This window comes from Mustela lutreola, chromosome 2, assembly GCF_030435805.1.
Source record: "Mustela lutreola isolate mMusLut2 chromosome 2, mMusLut2.pri, whole genome shotgun sequence".
Classification (NCBI taxonomy): domain Eukaryota; kingdom Metazoa; phylum Chordata; class Mammalia; order Carnivora; family Mustelidae; genus Mustela; species Mustela lutreola.
Window position 1 is genome coordinate 19,806,316 of NC_081291.1, and position 17,459 is coordinate 19,823,774.

Sequence of the window (17,459 nt, forward strand, 5' to 3'; positions counted from 1 at the left end):
GCTGTTCCAACCCCAAGCCCAGGAGTGAGTGTCCTGTGTCCTGTGTCCTGCCTTGCCCCACCACAGAGCTGCCAGTCCTCCTCCCCATGCCTGGTGGGGTGCTGTGAGGGCAGTGCAATCGCCCTAATCAGGGAAACCCGAATGCCAAATTTGGAAGGGACTCTGGCTGAACTGGAGGGATCTCCAGGGATCCCAAGTCCAGCCTGCCCTTGGCTGGGACAACTGCTGCAATATTCAGGCTTTGAGGGCCATCCAGGAACAGCTGTCATGGCCAAGCATCAAACAAGTTTCAAAACCCAGACGAGCAGCCAGGCCTGAGCTAAGCTCCCCAGGCATGCGGTCTGGCTGGGGGGGTCTCAAGGGCACCCGGAGCCCAGCCACTAGACAACCTGATTCCCGAGGGATGAGTGTCCTCAGGGACAGGTGGGGTGTGAGGGGGAGAGCTCCCCAGAGAAGGACTTTGTGCTGCTGGTGGCCACCAGGTGGCAGCACAGCATCGTCTATCAGGCCAGGCAGGTTTAGGGGGTGGGGAGTGGGGGGTTCTCTGGCAAGTTCTGATGTGCTGGAGGGTCCCGGGGCCTCTTCCAGGTCTCTGAGATTCAGGAGCACGTGACTGGAACTCCGGCCTTGCTCTGTGTGGAGCCAGGCAAGCAACAAATTGGCAGACCCTGCGGGTACCTGACAGGACTCTACCAAGCCCCCCCCCAGCCCGGAATTCCCTTCGCTGGAAGGGGAATTGTTACCCTCTGTGGGGCCTGAGCTGGGCTGGCCCCAGGCACAGTGAGTGCTTCAGTCTCTTAGCATTTTTTTCCAAAGCAGGTAAATAGTTTCTGTGGTCGATAAAATGCATTTCTGCCTCTCCCACTCCCTTCACCCACCGGCCTGATTATTGACTCACAGAAATACTCTCTTGGCAGAGCCCACAGCGGATCCACAGCCAGTCTCTGCAGTCAGGGGAGTTGGGCCAGGCTCACCCAGGGCTCTCAGCTGGAGGCAGGGGATGCCCACGTACCCTCACCCCGCTTCCCAAAGATGGAAGGCAGAAGGGGAGCTTTCCACCTGGAGACACAAACCAGAGGCAGTGCCTCCCTATCGGGCTTAGTCCCTGCACTGCTCTCAACTGAACAGTTGCTGGAGGTTACCAAGCTGGCAAGTGCTGAGCGTGGATTCTAACCTAGGGGCTCCTGTCTAGCTGGCCCCTGAGCAGAAGGAACTCAGTGGAGAAGGGAGACCTTAGCTGCAGGCACAAGGTCAGGCTCAGGTTTGGGCAGGACTAGCTCCAGTTTCAACTGAGGAGCTGGGGGTGGAGCGAGCTGGGCCTTGGGACGCACCCCCGCCCCCCACCACCATAATGCCCTGGGGAGAGAGAGAAGACAGACAGGGAGAGGCAGAGAAAAAAGACAACTGCAGACAAAGCAAGGCCTAGAGGATGCTGGGAAGAGGAGCAGGAAAGGTCCGTGGTGCTGCAAGGGGCGGGAGGAGGATGCGGGGGCAAGATAATGGAGATAGGGGCGGCTGGGTCTGGGGGAGTCAGTTCCGCTCCACCCCCTGGCCTCAGCCACCCAGATAAGACAACTGAGAAGCAGTGGCGAAGTCTGCACGCTGATGGGGGAGGTGAAGCCACAGTAGGAGGGGGAGGGGCCAGGAGGCCTGGCCCAGACCCCCAGTCGCCCGCCTGCCTGCCAGACTGAAAGGGCCCCAAGAGGCTGATGCACCCAGGCCAGCTCCCAGCTCCAGCTCCAGGCTCCCAACCCTGAGCAGGCACCACCAACCCCTGAGTCTGGCTGGACAGGAGCTATTTGAGAATGATTCATGGATGTAATTAAGTGTCCCCCCACTATCCTCTTGCTCGGGCCCTGGCGGGGGTGGTGCAGATGTGGGAGCCCAGCCTGCTGTGTGTGTGTTGGGTTCAGTGCCAAGTGCCCCAAGATGCCCATCTGTGGGGCATGGAGGAAGGCAGGGCTGGACCCAAATCCTGCGGGCACCAGTTGGGGGGCTTCCTCCCCTTTTGCTTTCTGCCCAACTCCCCAGTCGAGGGTCGGCCCCCTGTACTCACAAGCACTCAGCAGGAGCACGCACATCCTGGATCCTCAACCAGCAGCAACGGGCAGACTTTCCGCAGCCCCCCATCCTCGCTGTGAGGACACACAGATGCCTGCAAACCCCAAAAGCCCCTCACACGCGCGAAGCATACCGGCTCACACATACCTCTCCCTGACCACCTGGACGCAGGCAGGCCAGGTCCAGTCAAGGAAGCTCACCTCCATACACAATTACGGGCTGCTCTGGCCCAAGGGGGCGGAAGTCAGGCGCTCCTTATCACCTACCCAAGGAAGGAAGTCTGGCCTCGAGGCAGGTGGGAGCTGGGAAGGGGGAGGCCAGGCACAGCCTTGCGCAGGCATGTGCTTTCTGTGGCTCCCTCTTCCCCAGGTAAGAGGATCTGGGGGGCTTCCACCTGCCTAGGCTCTTGAACTCACTTGACAGAGTCCTCCGCTCAGCCCTAGGGTTGAGAGAGCTGAAGGAGAAGGGGAGGCTGCGGAAGGTGGCACAGTGCGCCTGAAATAGATCTGCTAGAGGCTTAGAACCTTCCCTTCTAGTACCTGCAGCCACACCTAGCTGGGAGGGGAGGAAGCAGCCTTCTCAAACTGATCCACTGAGGCTCAGAGATGGGGAGCAGCAAACCCTCATGGAAACCCAGGGCTCCTGCCCTTGCCCCTCATCATTCCCATGGGTTGGCGTCCTAACCCACCCAAGACTGCGCTCTGTCATCTCCCCTCAGACTGGGAGAGCCTAGAGCCTGGTTGGCTCGGCTACCCCCACCCCTGCCGCCCAGGCTTGGGGTCCCCAGAATCTGCAGGGCTCTGCCTCCTCCCTCAGACAGGAATCTCCTAAGGCTGGATGGACTCTGCCCACTCACCTTGGACTAGGCACCCCAGCACTAGCTCGGCGGGGCCTCTTCTCTAAAACTTGGAGCCCCAGCCCGAGCCCCTCGGGCTCTACCAGACTCAGATGTAAAACGTGAGCAGCTACCACACGCCGCTGTGGCCCCCCCCCCACCCAGATTTTTCTGGTTCTTATTAATGTAAATGAAATCTGCTCCGAGCAAGCGTCCTTAATGGAAAGCGTTCCTGGAATTTGTGCACACGTGGTGGGGGGGGGGGGCACCGTGAGATTAACTCTTGTGCAGCCAGACCAGGACTCATTGGGCTGCCATGACCCTGTGGCCTCAGGCGGGGGTGGGCCTTCGGGAAACGGGGACAGTCACTTAGCTATTCCCAGGACTGTGTCCCCACAAGAGCAGGGTGGCAGAGCACCTTACATATTCTGCCCTCTCCCCGGTGACCAGCTGGGCAGGTCCAGAGGTCTCTCAGAGCCTGAGGAAGGTGGCCTTGCCAGGAAATGGGGAGCCCCAGAGGGCCTTTGATCAGGGAGAGACCAGCCAAAAAGACTGGAGGGGCCAGGAGGCTGAGGAGGTGGGCAGCCGACAATTCCACTGTCCATCCTGCTCTCATCTGGCTCTCTGCTGAGTTGGGAAACTGGACCCAGGCAGCAGACACCTTCTCTTTGAACTGCCCTCCTTGCAGGGAGAAGACTTCCCCTCTGTGATGCCCCCCCATCCCTTCTTTGCCTCTTACTCCTGAGATAGATACGCCAAGACCATCGTCTTCCCTCCTGGGGGTGGGGGACACAAGGGAGCTGGAGAGCTCAGAATGGGCCCCCAGAGACCATGGTTTGTGGGGGGGGGGGGGGGGACGGGGAGGGGCACAGAGAAGGCCTGGCCTGGAGCCCACAGCAAGCCCTGCCTGACTCCCGCCCCCAAATCTGGATGCTTGTTCTGGCCCAGCCCCTCAGCATGCCCCAGCGGAGCTATGCTTTCCTGCCTTTAGGGCCAGGACAGGGATGTCTGCTTCATTGGCGGGGGTAGGGAAGAGTCTAAGATTTCAATTTCTCCCAGGTGTGGCTCAGTCTGGAGGATGCCTTGGGGAGGCTGGCTGAGGGGCCGGCACCTGGGGGAGGGGGTGGTAGGGGAGGGGGGAGGGGCTCAGGAGGGGTTTCAGGAAGAGGAATAAGTCACAGAGAGAAGGGGTGTCAGAGAGGGAAAGGGGGTTCCAAGGGGGTAGCGGCTTGAAGGCTGGGGCTTCTTTGGGGAGGAGGGATTCAGAGGGGGACTGACTTTAATGGGGGACAATAGGCTGGCAGTCCTCCCTCCCACCCACACCTGTCAGGCGGGCTGGGGGAGGGAGACTGACCCACTTAGCTGCCTCCCCTCCCAGGCTTCCACTAATGAGCGCTCTGGGCTTTGGGAGGCAGCCTTCCCCCCCAAGGCTGTGCCTGAGGCTGTCCCTTCCCCCCAGCCCCTCATTATCTACTGGGGGTGCTCACTGGCTCAGGCTGCCCCCCTTATCTGCAGCTGTGCCTGCCTGCCGGCGGTGGCAGTGAGAAGACTCTGGGCCCCAGAATGTGCCCTCTCTGCCCCGGGCTCCCTACACCCCCAGGGCTGGGGAGACAAAGGCTCCCAGCTCCCTGCTGTGCAGCTAGGCGGGCTCAGGCTCCAGCTCCGAGCAGAGGGCTTTGATTCCACCTGTGGGTCCCACTAGCATGCCAATGAGGGAGGCGGGGGTCTGCTGGCTGCTAGGCGCACCGGCAAGCTGGGACCTCCACCCCGGGGATGGCAAGTCTGCTCCACTTACCAGGGCCCCTGTGGTCAGAGTCCCACTTGGCCAGGAGAGGGGCTCATGATGGGGGGTGGGGGAGGTGGGGGGTGGTTCCTGAATGTGTGAAGAGCACAGCTCTGGAGGGTGGCAGGGAGTAACCCCTTTTGGGGTCCCAGCTCTGCAAAGACTCAGTTCTAGGAGGTAGGCATGAGGTCAGAGGAGATGGTCAGGCGAGGTTTGTGTGGGGCACAGCTCCTGAGGGGTGGGCAGTTCAGGAGCTCTGGAGGGAGAAGAATCTGTAGGAGCACAAATCTGGGAGGAGGATATTGGTGGGAGCACAGCTTCAAAGGATGCGATGTGGGAAGCACAGCTCTGGGAGGATTGTGGGGAGGATTGTGAGGGCAAGAGCATGCAGTCTGGGGGCTGATCGTGGGGAGCACGGTTCCCAAGAACACTCTGTGAGAGGACAGTCCAGGGAGGAGCCGGCCATGTCTTCCCTAGATTTGGCCTCTTCTGACTCCTCCTCCCCAACATTCCTGGGGTGCATGGGGAGGTCTGGTTGCTGGAGCATGCCCAAGTCCCCCCAGGGTCCCCCTGACTGTCCCGCTGTCCATCTGTCCTCCCCGTCCCCAAGGATTCCAAGGCCCAGGTGGCACACTCTCCTCATGGTACCCTCATTAGGAAAGCTTTGAGATCCTTCTGAAGCATCTGCCCCCACCCCACCCCCCACCCCACCCCCCCTCCCCCGTTTTCCCAGCCAGCTGCAGGCTCTGGCCCCTAGAGCCTGATAAATATTTATGACAAGATAAGCAGTATCTGCCAGGTCCCAGCCCAAACCTTTGTCCTAGGAACCACAGGGGGAGGCAGGGTCAAAACTTGAGTTTGTGGGGGCAGAGCTGGGTCTCCAGGCTCAGGGCAGGGGCAAGCCTGAACGGTAGGCTTCCTAGGCCAGTGAGGGGGCTGAGATGGGACCTCGCCCAGGATTCAGAAGTGAGTGAGGAAGCTTCCTCCAGGTGCCACACAAGCCAAGGCGATCCCCCCCCAATCCCGCCAGGCCTCCTACAGGGACATGGGTACACGCTGTCCTTGAGACACACTGATTTCCTGCTCTAGTCTGGACAGGATGCTACCCTGTCCACAACTGTACCCAGGGGCAGGGAGATGCCACATTAGGGGTCAATCCTTAGTTCAGGTATCCAAAGCAGCCCCAAAATTAAAAAGAACATCGCTAATGGTGAGGCCAATGAGACCCTGAGCATTCCTGACCCAGGGGGTGGGGCCCAGGTGATCCATGGGGTCATGCATGGATTCTAAGCCAGCCCTTAGAGCGCAATCCCACAAGGTGGCCTACTTGGTTCTGCCAAGCTGGGTGAAACCCTGATGATGAAGTGCGGGGGGGGGGGGGGGGGTGCGGGCTGTCTGAGGAGGCCTGGGGGAGGAGTCCCCACCTTTCTCAGTGTCTGGGTCCTGCCTAACGGGCCCCAGATCTTTGTCCTTCTGGCTTATTAGTGCTGGGAGCGTGGGTGTCACCTGGTGAGCTCCCTGATGGAAAGGTCAGGCTCCTTTGGCTGGGAGCCAGAGGCTGAGGTGGACTAGCCCAGGCTGGGGTCCTCCGCTCCTGGCTTGGCCTCTTAAGCATGGCCCCAGGTGCTCCAGGCCTCAAATACCAGCCTGGGGCAGTGGCGGCTGCGCCTACTTGGCATGGTGTGGGCGGGGAGGGGGGAGGGATGGAGACTGATGCAGGCTCAGCTGGTGGCAGTGTGAGGGTCCCTGCTCTGAAAAGGGCTCGGCCACCTTGAGGCAAGTGTCAGGAGGCTGGTGGTCCTGAGTCCCCGCAGGCCGGCTCCGCTGGGCCATCTGTCCCATCCCTGTGCGTACCCAGGGGTGTGCATGAGAGGCGTGGCCTGGGTGTACCCCCACCCCATCAGCCTTAACTCCAGCCACGCTTCAGACCTACTTTGCCCCCAGTGATAAATGCTCCCTCTGAGCCAAGCCTGGCCAAGCTGGGGTACATGAGGCCTTCACCAGGAGGTTTTTCTGTGCTGAGCAGAATTGCTATTGCCATACAAGTGAAATTTGTTAACCTAGAGCAACTTGGACCAGTGGGGAGGCAGAATCCCACGGGGGCCACGCTGGGCTGGATCTCCCCTCCCAGAGCTCCGGGGAAGAGCTCTCTCACCACTGCTAACCAGCCTCCCTCCCGGAAGAGCCAGCCAAGGCCATTGAGGGAGGGCAGGAGGCATCAGAGTGCCTGGGGTTCTTTCCTACTTCTCCAGAGTCAGGAGACCTCTAACCTGCCCAAGGGCTGCTTTTCCCCTCCATTCTCTACCCACCCCAGTGGGGGTGTTCCTAGCCTCCCTGATGCTCTCGTGTCTTCTCAACACTTTTATGCCCAGGGCACACTTTCTGTGGAAGGGTCTGGGAATCTAGATTGGAAAAATCCTGTCTGAGGCTAGCAGACTGGAAAGGTAAACCACCCCGCCCCCGCCGCCACCCCGGCCGGCCGCGGCCTTTGCTGACCCGCAGCTCACAGGGCCACGCCTGCGCAAGGAGCCACATCTCCAAGGCCACGGGCAGCCCACATCATCTCTGAACCTTGGCTACACTAATGCATTAATGGAAAAGCCTGAGACTCCAGGAGCTCCCAGGTGTGTGCCTAACAAGCATCTTCTGGAGTTACTGGGATCCCCAGAGACAGCCTTGGCTGTAGGCTGTTGGGCCTTGGGGCCAGTGAGCCTGAATGCCCAGCCCCTTGTGTGGAGCCTGTGAGTGTGAGAGGGTCAGTCCCGGAGCCGGGGGTCGGGGGGAGTGGTCAGTGGCTGTCCAAGTCAGCCCTGAGTCTCCACCAGGACCTGTTGAATGTGACCTGTGCATCTGGCTCCCAGGCTGTCCTGGGCTTCCGAGAGTGTCCCCAGTAGTGATGGAACAGGAGCCTTTCTGCCTGTTCCTCGACCTTCACACTCAACCAGGGTCCCAGTGACGTGGCTAGAGTCCCAGGGGCTGTGGCTCTTGAAGGACAGGATGGCCACCTTGAGGAGCCATCTTCCAGGGTCTGCAGGCATACTCCAGGAGAGTACAGTGACAACCACCCAGGCATGCGTAACTGTCCTCAGGTGTCACACAGGGTCCTTCAGGCCTGAGAGAGCAGATTCCTGGCTGTGCGCTTCTCTTTCTCAGACCAATGATTATAATGGTGACTCCCAGACTGCCACTCCCTGAGGTCAGGAGCCGACTTGGATGGTCTCCAAATCCCAGTCTGCCCAGTTTGGAGCCCAGTTAAAGGGACTCAGAGTTCCACTCAGGGCTCCTAGGGTGGAGACCTGTGAGATAGGGGTGGGCGGTGGGGGCTAGGGTATTTCTCCCAACGACCCGGTTCTCCTCTGCCCCCACACCTGGCCTTCTGGCTCCTGGAATGTTGGGACTGAGTGATCCCAGGATGGATAGTGGCCCCCTCTGCTCTAGCTCAAACCCAGCCTCCTCCACCCACCCCCTCCGGCCACATCCCAAATCCCCAATCCCAGCAGCAGACCTCGGTGTTTGCCTGTTGCCATGGCAATGGGATGCACCTTTCTGTTACCATGGCAACCAGCCAGGGGTTTTTAAAATTCAGTTGAGGTAATTTCCACCCCTCAATCCTCATCCTCAGACACCTCATTCTTCTTTTTTCTTCTCTGGATCTTAGAAGGTTGGGTTGGGGGGGGGGGTGCTACAGCCAGGAGCCAGAGGTAGAGGGTCAGAGGGGCTGCTGAGAAGACTCAGGCCTCATTCCTCCCCGACTGCTCCACCCAGACTAGACCCTGGAGAACAGGGCAACCTCTTCCCCATTTCTTCTCCAGGCCCAGGTCTGTGGTGAGAAGAAGAAGGCTGTGCATGGCTGGGCAGGCCTGCGTGAGGGGGCAGCCCTGTCAGCAGAGACCCTCTCGGACCCCTGTCTCTGAGGATCTCAGGGCCCCAGGGCCTAGACCCCAGGACAATAGGGGACAGATATTGTTTATGCTGTATCCTGGTGCTAAGGAGCTTAGCTTAGTGGAACCCTGGGCCAGATTTGGGCAGAGGGTGTTGTAGAAGGATGGCGAAAAGGCAATGCTGACACTGTCCAGTACCTGTCCCTCCCCCTCTCTACTAGGGAACTCTCTCCCTAGGCACTTGCCTCATTAGTCTAGTCATTGTAAATTCATGAAGCCCCACATCCCCTCCCTACCCCTGCTGGCCTCCTGGCTAGGAGGAGAGATGCTGAGAGTCCAGGATGGACAGGTGGTACCCCCTGGGCAGAGTACATTGGATCTAGGGGATAATGGGACTCCAGCGCCAGGCACTGCCTGACTTCGACCCATCCACAGGTAACCTTTTGACACTTTGACTGTGTCTGTAGTAGACTTGTGCTATCATAGATGGACCCCCCCAAAAGAAGAGTTTTCAAAGAGGAAAAAGTTGGGGAGAGCCCTGTAGCAGGGGTACCCCTCACCTCCCTTGTTCTGTCCCTAGGCCGGTTCTCCTATGCCATCAATCAGCTTGGGGGGACCTTCCCCCCAGGATGGACACAAAGTATCTGTGTGACCCCAGTGGCCATGGGCTTAGTTCTCAAAGCCGGGGACCGCAGGGCCACGGTCAGTGGTGGTGTCAAGGCAGAAGGGAAGTCACTTCCAGCTTCCCTGTCCCTTGGGACAGCAACTCCTCCTGGGGGCACAAATGGGCAGCCTGACTTTGGTGGGGCTACAAAAAAAACCCAGATTGAGGCCCAGGCTGCATGAGGCCCTGCCCACTCCCGCTTCTCCTTCACCCAAGACAGGAAACTCCCAGAGACAAGATTTTGTTTGGGTAAGAATTGCCGATCCCAATCTCCTTTGTTATTTTTTTTTTAAGGTTTATTTATTATTTATTTTAGAGAAAGAGAGCGCAGGAGGGAGAGGCCGAGGGAGAAGGAGAGTCTGAAGCAGACTCCCCATGAGCAGGGAGCCCAGAGCCTGCAGCCCAGTTTGAGGCTCGATCTCAGGACCCTGGGACCATGACTATAGCCAAAGGCAGAGGCTTTAACCCACTGAGCCACCCAGGCGTCCCTTTTCTTTCTTTCTTTTTTTTTTTTTTTAAAGATTTTATTTATTTATTTGACAGATAGAGATCACAAGCAGGCAGAGAGGCAGGCAGAGAGAGAGGAGGAAGCAGGCTCCCCACGGAGCAGAGAGCCCGATGCGGGGCTGGATCCCAGGACCCTGGGATCATGACCTGAGCCGAGGGCAGAAGCTTTAGCCCACTGAGCCACCCAGGCGCCCCTCTTTCTTTCTTTTAAAAGATTTTGTTGGGGCGCCTGGGTGGCTCAGTGGGTTGAGCCTCTGCCTTCGGCTTGGGTCATGATCTCAGGGTCCTGGGATTGGGCCCTGAATCGGGCTCTCTGCTCAGCAGGCAGTCTGCTTCCTGACCCGTTTCCCCCCTCACCCCGCACCGCCTGCCTCTCTGCCTACTTGTGATCTCTCTCTCTCTCTCTGTCAAATAAATAAATAAAATCTTAAAAAAAAAAAAAAAGATTTTGTTTATTTGATAAAGAGAAAATGAGAGAGAGAGAGAGCATGAGAAGGTGGGGGGTCAGAGGGAGAAGCAGACTCCCCGCCAAGCAAGGAGCCAGATGCAGGGCTCTCGATCCCAGGACTTTGACCTGAGCCAAAGATGGTCGCTTAACCAACTGAGTGACCCAGGCGCCCCCTCAATCTTCTTTATCAAACAGCAGCCCCAGGAATGCCTGGCTAGCTCAGTCTGTAGAGCATAGGACTCTTGATCTTGGGGCTGTGGATTTGAGCCCCATGTTGGGTATAGAGATCACTTAGAAATAAAGTTTAAAAATCTTAAAGAGGGCGCCTGGGTGGCTCAGTGGGTTAAGCTGCTGCCTTCTGCTCATGTCATGGTCTCAGGGTCCTGGGTTCGAGGCCCAGATCGGGCTCTCTGATCATCAGGGAGTCTGCTTCCCCCTCTCTCTGCCTGCTTTTCTGCCTACTTTTGATCTCTATCTGTCAAATATATAAAATCTTTTAAAAACAATAAAAATAAAATATCTCTTTGAAGGGGCGCCTGGGTGGCTCAGTGGGTTAAGGCCTCTGCCTTCAGCTCTAGTCATGATCCCAGGGTCCTGGAATGGAGCCCCGCATTGGGCTCTCTCTGCTCAGCAGGGAACCTTCTTCCCTTCCTCTCTCTCTGCCTGCCTCTCTGCCTACTTGTGATGTCTGTCAAATAAATAAATAAAATCTTAAAAAAAAAAAAAAGCTCCAGCCCTAGTCCACTCCACCTGAGGGAGGGTCTCCTGCTGCCCTTCCCACCGAGGATCCACAAGACCCTCATAGGATCCACAAGTGCCCAAACACCTGGGTCTGTGGCCCCCATGTGCAGGACAATGAAGTCTGTATTTGACACTTTCCATTAGTTATTATTCCCACCAGCCTTGGAGGCTCCGCTGGCCCAGACAAAGCCACGGGGCTCACTGTGGCAGGCATGGTTACCTCTTTTCTGTTCTCCTGCCAGCTGGGAGGAGGGCTGGGGGAGGAGTAAGCGGGGTTGGGGGGGAGACAATGGGAGAAGGTTGTGCCCACCCACCGCCCCTGCTCCACCTGCCCAAAGTTTCTTTAAGCCTTGCTCCTCCCAGGCTCCCAGACCCCAAAGGCCGCAGGCTAGGCTGGTGAGGAAGGAGACCAGACCAAGCCCTAGGTGAGCGTGGGGGTGTGGCAGGTGGGAACACCCTGGTCCCTGAACCTTTCTCCAGGCACCCTTGAGTCTCCCTGCAAATCTCCCATTCACCTCTTCTCAAGGGCCACAAACTTTCCTGGGGCTCTGGAACCCAGGGAAGGACAGACCTCTTCTCTCCCACCAGCACTCTGTGGCTCTGAACCAGACTCTGGCTCCGCCAGGGGTGTCCTGGGTCTCCACACTTGAGAGCCCGAGGCTGAAGCACTGGGAAGCAGGACCACTCACGGGAGCAGCAGGTGGCGGGTGGGTGGGCCTCACTGAGGGCAGTTTGACATTGGTTGGAGCAATGTCCAGCTGGGCAGACCCTCCAGGGAGGTCTGTTGGCCCTGGCGGACTCATACAGCACTGGAGGCCCACCCGGGCGGGGTCAGAGGGTACAAGAGAAGGGGGCACCAGTAGGGCAAGACAAGGCTGATGCAAGCCTTCTGCTAGGGCAGGACAAGTGTCAGTCGGATGGGAACAGAGACCACTTCATCCTGGGATGCCCGATGGCCTAGATTCTGGGTGCCATGGAGACTCTTGACACCTTCTCTTCTCTGGGGTCAGAGCCAACACCCTGTCTCCCATACCCCATGAGCACACGTCCTGCAGGGAGCAGGCCTCACATTGTGCTGCTGGGATCCCTGGACCAGCCTGATCCCCGGACACTAAGAAATCCCAAATTCCTCTGCCTCAGTGGAGAGGGGTCCCTGGGGTTCCAGGACCAAGGAATCAGGGCCCAGAAGCTGGTGTCCCCAGAGAGCATTTAAGAGACAAGCTGGGGAAATGCCAGCAACTATCTATAGCCTGGGGGGTATGCTAGCCCAAACCCAGAACACATGCCCTGGTTCTCCTACAGGCCACCTGCCAGCCAAGGGGGAGGCGTCCTGCTCTAGAGCGGGGAGACCCCAAAGATCCAGAGAGAGAGCCAGAGGCTTGTCTGGAATCCCACAGCTCCTGAGCCGCAGAGCCCTGGGAGCCAGATGATGGCGGAAGGGACAGTGGCTCCTAACCAAGGGCACAGAGTGAGCGGCAGGGACCCTGGGACGGGGACACGTCCTCAGATTGCCAGGACGGGCGGGGGGGGGGGGGGGGCTGGTCAGTGGGACAGTGTGCTTGAACAGGCCTCGTGGTTGGGCAGGGGAGAGTCCAGTTTGCCTGCGGGGCGCGGAGGCTGTCTGTCTATAGGAGGGGGTGGAAGGCTGGTTGCTAAGGAATGGAGGAAACAAATGGTCTTGTCAGCTGTTTGGTGACCCAGCCATGGAGCAGGGAGTAGATCAGAGCTGGCAGCATGGGGGGCACTGGGTATCATTGAGACTCGACCCCACAGCTAGAGAAGCGAACTGGAGATTGGAAGCTTAGGAAGCCCTCCCTTCTCACCCACCTGACCCCAGTGCCACCCATGAAGTCCCTGCAGGAAGCACCCATGCCCCCTGACCCTGACAGCCCGCCCTCTCCCTAAGACTCTGACAGCCCATCCTTGGCTTCTCTGGGGTCCAAGGGCATGACATTTATTTCCTTTGTCCTAGGCCCTTCCTCTGGGCAGGCAGAAAACATTTCGGGCTAAAGCCCACACTCCTCCCCACACACTCCCCAACCCCCACCCCAGGGGCTGAGAAAGAGAGGGCCATGCAGGCTGTTCATATTCTAGGCAATGAATGACTTTTGCCTTAAAGTCTTAGAAATCCACTGTACCTGCGGCCAATCCATCAGCTGACTGAGCTGTTACCCAGTGCGGCCAGGACCCAGGGACAATGTATGACTGAGACCGACGTGGTCTCCATCCTTCCAGAGCTCAAAGTCCCACTGGCAACGGGGACAAAGCAGATACAGAGCGGTTTGCCCGGTGATGAGGCCCCTGGGAGCCGTGGGAAGCCAAGGTAGGGGACTAAGGTGTCTTCTTTGAGGAGAGGTGCCTGAGCTGAGCTGGCCTGCCCGAGGGTCTCTGGTCTGCAGCCAGGAGCGGGAGGCGGGAGGCGTGTCAGATCCCAGGCAGTAACCCTCAGGGCTGGAGCTGCCTTGATGGGCCTTCCCTGAGAGAAGTCTCCGGGGAGGAGGAAAAGAGGGAGGTGGCAAGGGGAGGGTGGGGGGCACCGTGTGTCCACAACAGATAGCTTGGGGGCACGGAGCTGGGACAAGCCAGTGACAGGGACTTAGGGCACTGCCTGTCAGTTACCTGACAGGACCCCTCTGATCTCACTGGCAGGTGACTCCCCTGATCTGACTGGAGACTGAGGACCCAGCCAGGAAGAGGCCCAGGGACACTGGGGAGCAGACTGTGGGAGGTACTGGCCACCCTGGCTTGATCTGGACTCAGCTGCATTCCTTCCCAGCAGGCCCAGCACGGGGCCTGCCAGGGTGAGCCTTGACGCCCTTGCCAGGCACATACCCATCTCCCTCCCGTGGACATGGGGTGGGCTGTACCACATCTGGACAGGTGAAGCCTATTTCCACCAGCAGCAAGAACAGAGCCAGCCTCCCTCCAGGGAAACCATCTGTCCAGCTCAGGTTGCCTGAAATGGGCACCAACATCTGAACAAACAGCCCTGGGAGCAGGGGCGGGGGTGGTAGGAGGGACACAACCCACCAAGCTCGGCTCCGGAGCTCAGATGAGTTCCTACCACTGCCCACGGCCCAGGCTTGCCCCATACCCGCATGGACCTCCATCCCCTCAGTCCCATGGCTGACACACTGCCTGCTCGTGTTCAGCCAGGCCGAGCTCTCTCAGGCCCTCCTCAGGTGACCTGAATTCTCTGCCTGGCACAGAGTGACCTCTACTTCCCTCCTGGAGGACTCGTGCCATAGCCCTCCACTCCAGGCCATGGTGCCGATAGAGCGGGCCGGCCTTTCCAGTGCGCACCACGGCCCCGGGACAAAGGACAGGCTAACACACCGAGGATGCTTGGTAAGCACTGCTGCCTGTAGTCCAGCCTCTAGCAGGTTGCTCCCAGGGATCATACCGGGTTTGGACACCCTGTTCTTCCTGCTCCTTCAGTGCACGTGGACTTGCCAGGCTCTGAAGGGGTGACCCAGACTCAGAGGGCTGGGTCCTGGGGCAGGAAGGACCCCTCTGAGGTCCACACTCAGCGCAGCTGTCCCTGTCCCTGCCCATTTGGGAAATGGAGAGGCTGGTACGACCCCTCCCCCATTCCCCTTACATCTGGTTGGGGCCTGTAGGCAGCCCTGTGGCCTGGAGAGAAGGAGCAGCATCTGGGGGCCTCAGAGTGGGGTGGGCAGATGATAATCCCCCCAACTATAGGGTATGGAGCCTGAGGTGCTGGCTGCCTGGGGCTGGAGAGTTGAGGTGTAATGACCTTTAATGCATCTTTGCCCAGGAGGGACTGTCCTGCTGTCTCCTGGTGGGGTCTTCCACATAGTGCAGGGCTGGGGCTCTGGGTAACCTGGGCTGGGCAAGGGCCCAAGGGCACGCAAGGATTCTCACCCACCTGACTGTGCCCTTGCCAGGAGACCTCGGGCCAGTGGGGAGTGTGATGTGTGCCACCCCCTTCCTCTGGGGACTCCAAAAAAGCAGTCCATGCAACCCCCGAAGTTCATTTCCCATTTCCTGTAGGTCGGCTCTCAATCTGACAGGCGTCCCCTCTCACCTCCCAATCACCGTTCCTCCCGCCCCTTCCCCTCCCCTCTCCCCACTTTCTACTCCCCACCCCTCCCCCCTACCTAATCAGAATACCCCCACCCCCACAGGGTGGCTTCCTCTCCCTGTGTCTCATTCCAGGCCCTCAGAGAGGGGGAGGCCGTCCCTCCTGCCCCCTGCCTCCCCACAGTCTCCGCCCTCTCCCCTCCGCCCCTGAGGAAGCTCCCACCCCATCCAGAAATACCCCACCCTTCTGGAACCCTCCTCCCCAACCTGGGATTTGGTGTCCCAGGCCCGCCCCCCCTCAGCAAACTTGGCTCCTTTCAGCTCCCCTCCCTTGCGGGCAGAGGCAGGGCGTTCAAGTCCATTTAATCTTGGCAGAATGCAATTTCCTGCTTCAGGGAGCTGGCGGGTTTAGGAGGCTTAATGAGGGGGGAGGGGGGTGACGGGGAAGAAGGAGGCTGAACTGGGCTAGGAGATGGAGACAGAGTCCCTGAGAGGGGTGGTCCAGGAAGTTCGGGGATGTGTGCGTCTGGAGGTTGCCTGGGTGGGGGGTGGGATCACACAGGGGTCAGCTCAGCAGCTTTGGGCTCCCACTGGTAGGTCAGGGGCCACAGGGCCCAGCTCCCCACCCCCAGCTAGATGGGGTGGAAACGAGGGGAGGGGAGGGGCCTCAGAGTGGCCCACTGTCAACAAAATGGGGAGGGTCTGAGGAGGTTATGTGTGTGCACGCGCCTGGGGCTCTGTTTGTGAGGCACGAGTATGCTTGGCCAACAGGGCTGTGGGGGTTCAGGTCCAACTGTAGGGGCGGGAGAGGGAGTCCGGGGGGAAAATGTGCAGCTGGAGGGGATTCTAAGTGGGTTGGAGACTCTGGGTGGGTCCTGGGGAAAAAGTGCAGCTGGCAGGTCCCAGACCCCCAGGTGGAGGACAGGGCAGCCAGGCTGGAATTTCAGTCCCCGGTAGGATGCTTATCTGGATACAGCCACCAAGGCAGAGAAGATAAGGGACAAAGGGACCTCTCAGCAGCCGGAAGCCCCACACCTGGTGGGGGCAGGGCGGCCAGGAGACTCTCATGACACCCAGAACGCAGACAAGCCCTGGGGAGACAAGTGGAGCATCTTCTGGGGGCCCCTGCCCTGCAATCCCGTTTGGTCCTCTCTCCCCAGCCCTCCCCGCCTCTCCCTGACCTGGTTCAGCAGGTCATCCTGGAGAAGGCCTCAGAGGAGCCCCAACCCCGGAGACAGGGAGTCCCCAGGCGGGGCTGGTGGAGAGGGGTGGTCAGGGACTGGTGTTGGGCCCTTCCTTAGCTCATGGGAAGCAGGCCAGTGGATGGTGGGGGGGGGGTCTTCAGAGGGAAAAGCAGGCAGCACCCCAGCGGCATGAAGAAGCTCAGCTAAGCCAAAGCCCGGGCGGGGTGGACGTTCGGAGTAAGTAGAATGGAGTGGTTTCAGGGCTCTGGAAGGCAGGGCTGAGACTGCTGGAGGCACCTCCCAGCCACCGGGTGGTCTGAGCCCACTCTTTGCACCAGGGTTTCTCATTTCCGGGGGCCACGGAGGAAGGCCCATGGAGACGACAGAGGGCTGAAGCTGGGTAAGGTCCTCTCCTCTGGGCCTCAGTTTTCACCATTTGTGAACAACGGTGCTGGGATAGTGTCTCTGAGTAGCCGCCCAGGGGGCCCTAGAAGCAGGTGGGCCCCGCCCCAGCCCGAGGGTCATCGCGGGGGGCGGGGCTTGGATGGCAGGAAGGTGTGTAGAGGAGGACACTAGGGGGCTGCGGGAGGGGAGAGGTATGTGAGGGACACATCCTACTGCCTTGTGCCCTCCTAGATGTCCCAAGACCCTCCCAAGACCTCACGCTCAGGAAAGCAACTGGTTCTCCAGAAGAAGTGAACTATCCCTCTGGGGAAGATGACATAGTCTGGCAGTAGACTGTGTTCAGAGGCAGCAAAGGCGCTGCAGGCTGGAGGTCTCCAGGAGCCCCTTCCCCCAGCCTGTGCATTAGGATGGCCTTGTCCCTGTGCTTCGCCTCGTTCCTCTGCTTCCCCTTCTGACTAGTTTGCCAGGTCCCTGGGGCCAGATGTCCTCTCACTTGGCCTCTTCATCTGGCTGGGGCTTCCCCAAGGACTGCTCCAGGGCCCACATCACCCCTCCCTCTGCATCTTTGCTGAACTCAGCCCCAGTCTCCTCCTGGCTCTTGTAAGCGTTGGTCAAAATGGAGCTCATGGGTCACTGCTGCAGCCCCTGACCCCCAGCCCTGCCCCATGCCCATCTCTAGTAGATTCTGGCCTGTGAAGCCTGATAGACAGCTCCTCTATCAGACCTCTACAACATACCTTGACGGGTCACACCTCCAGGCTCTTGCCCACGTTGCTCCTTCATCCTCCAAGTTGTGAGATTTCTTTCTTTTTTTTTTTAATTTTTAAAAAAATTTTATTTGTTTATTTGATAGAGAGAGAGATCACAAGTAGGCAGAGAGGCAGGCAGAGACGGAGGGGGAAGCAG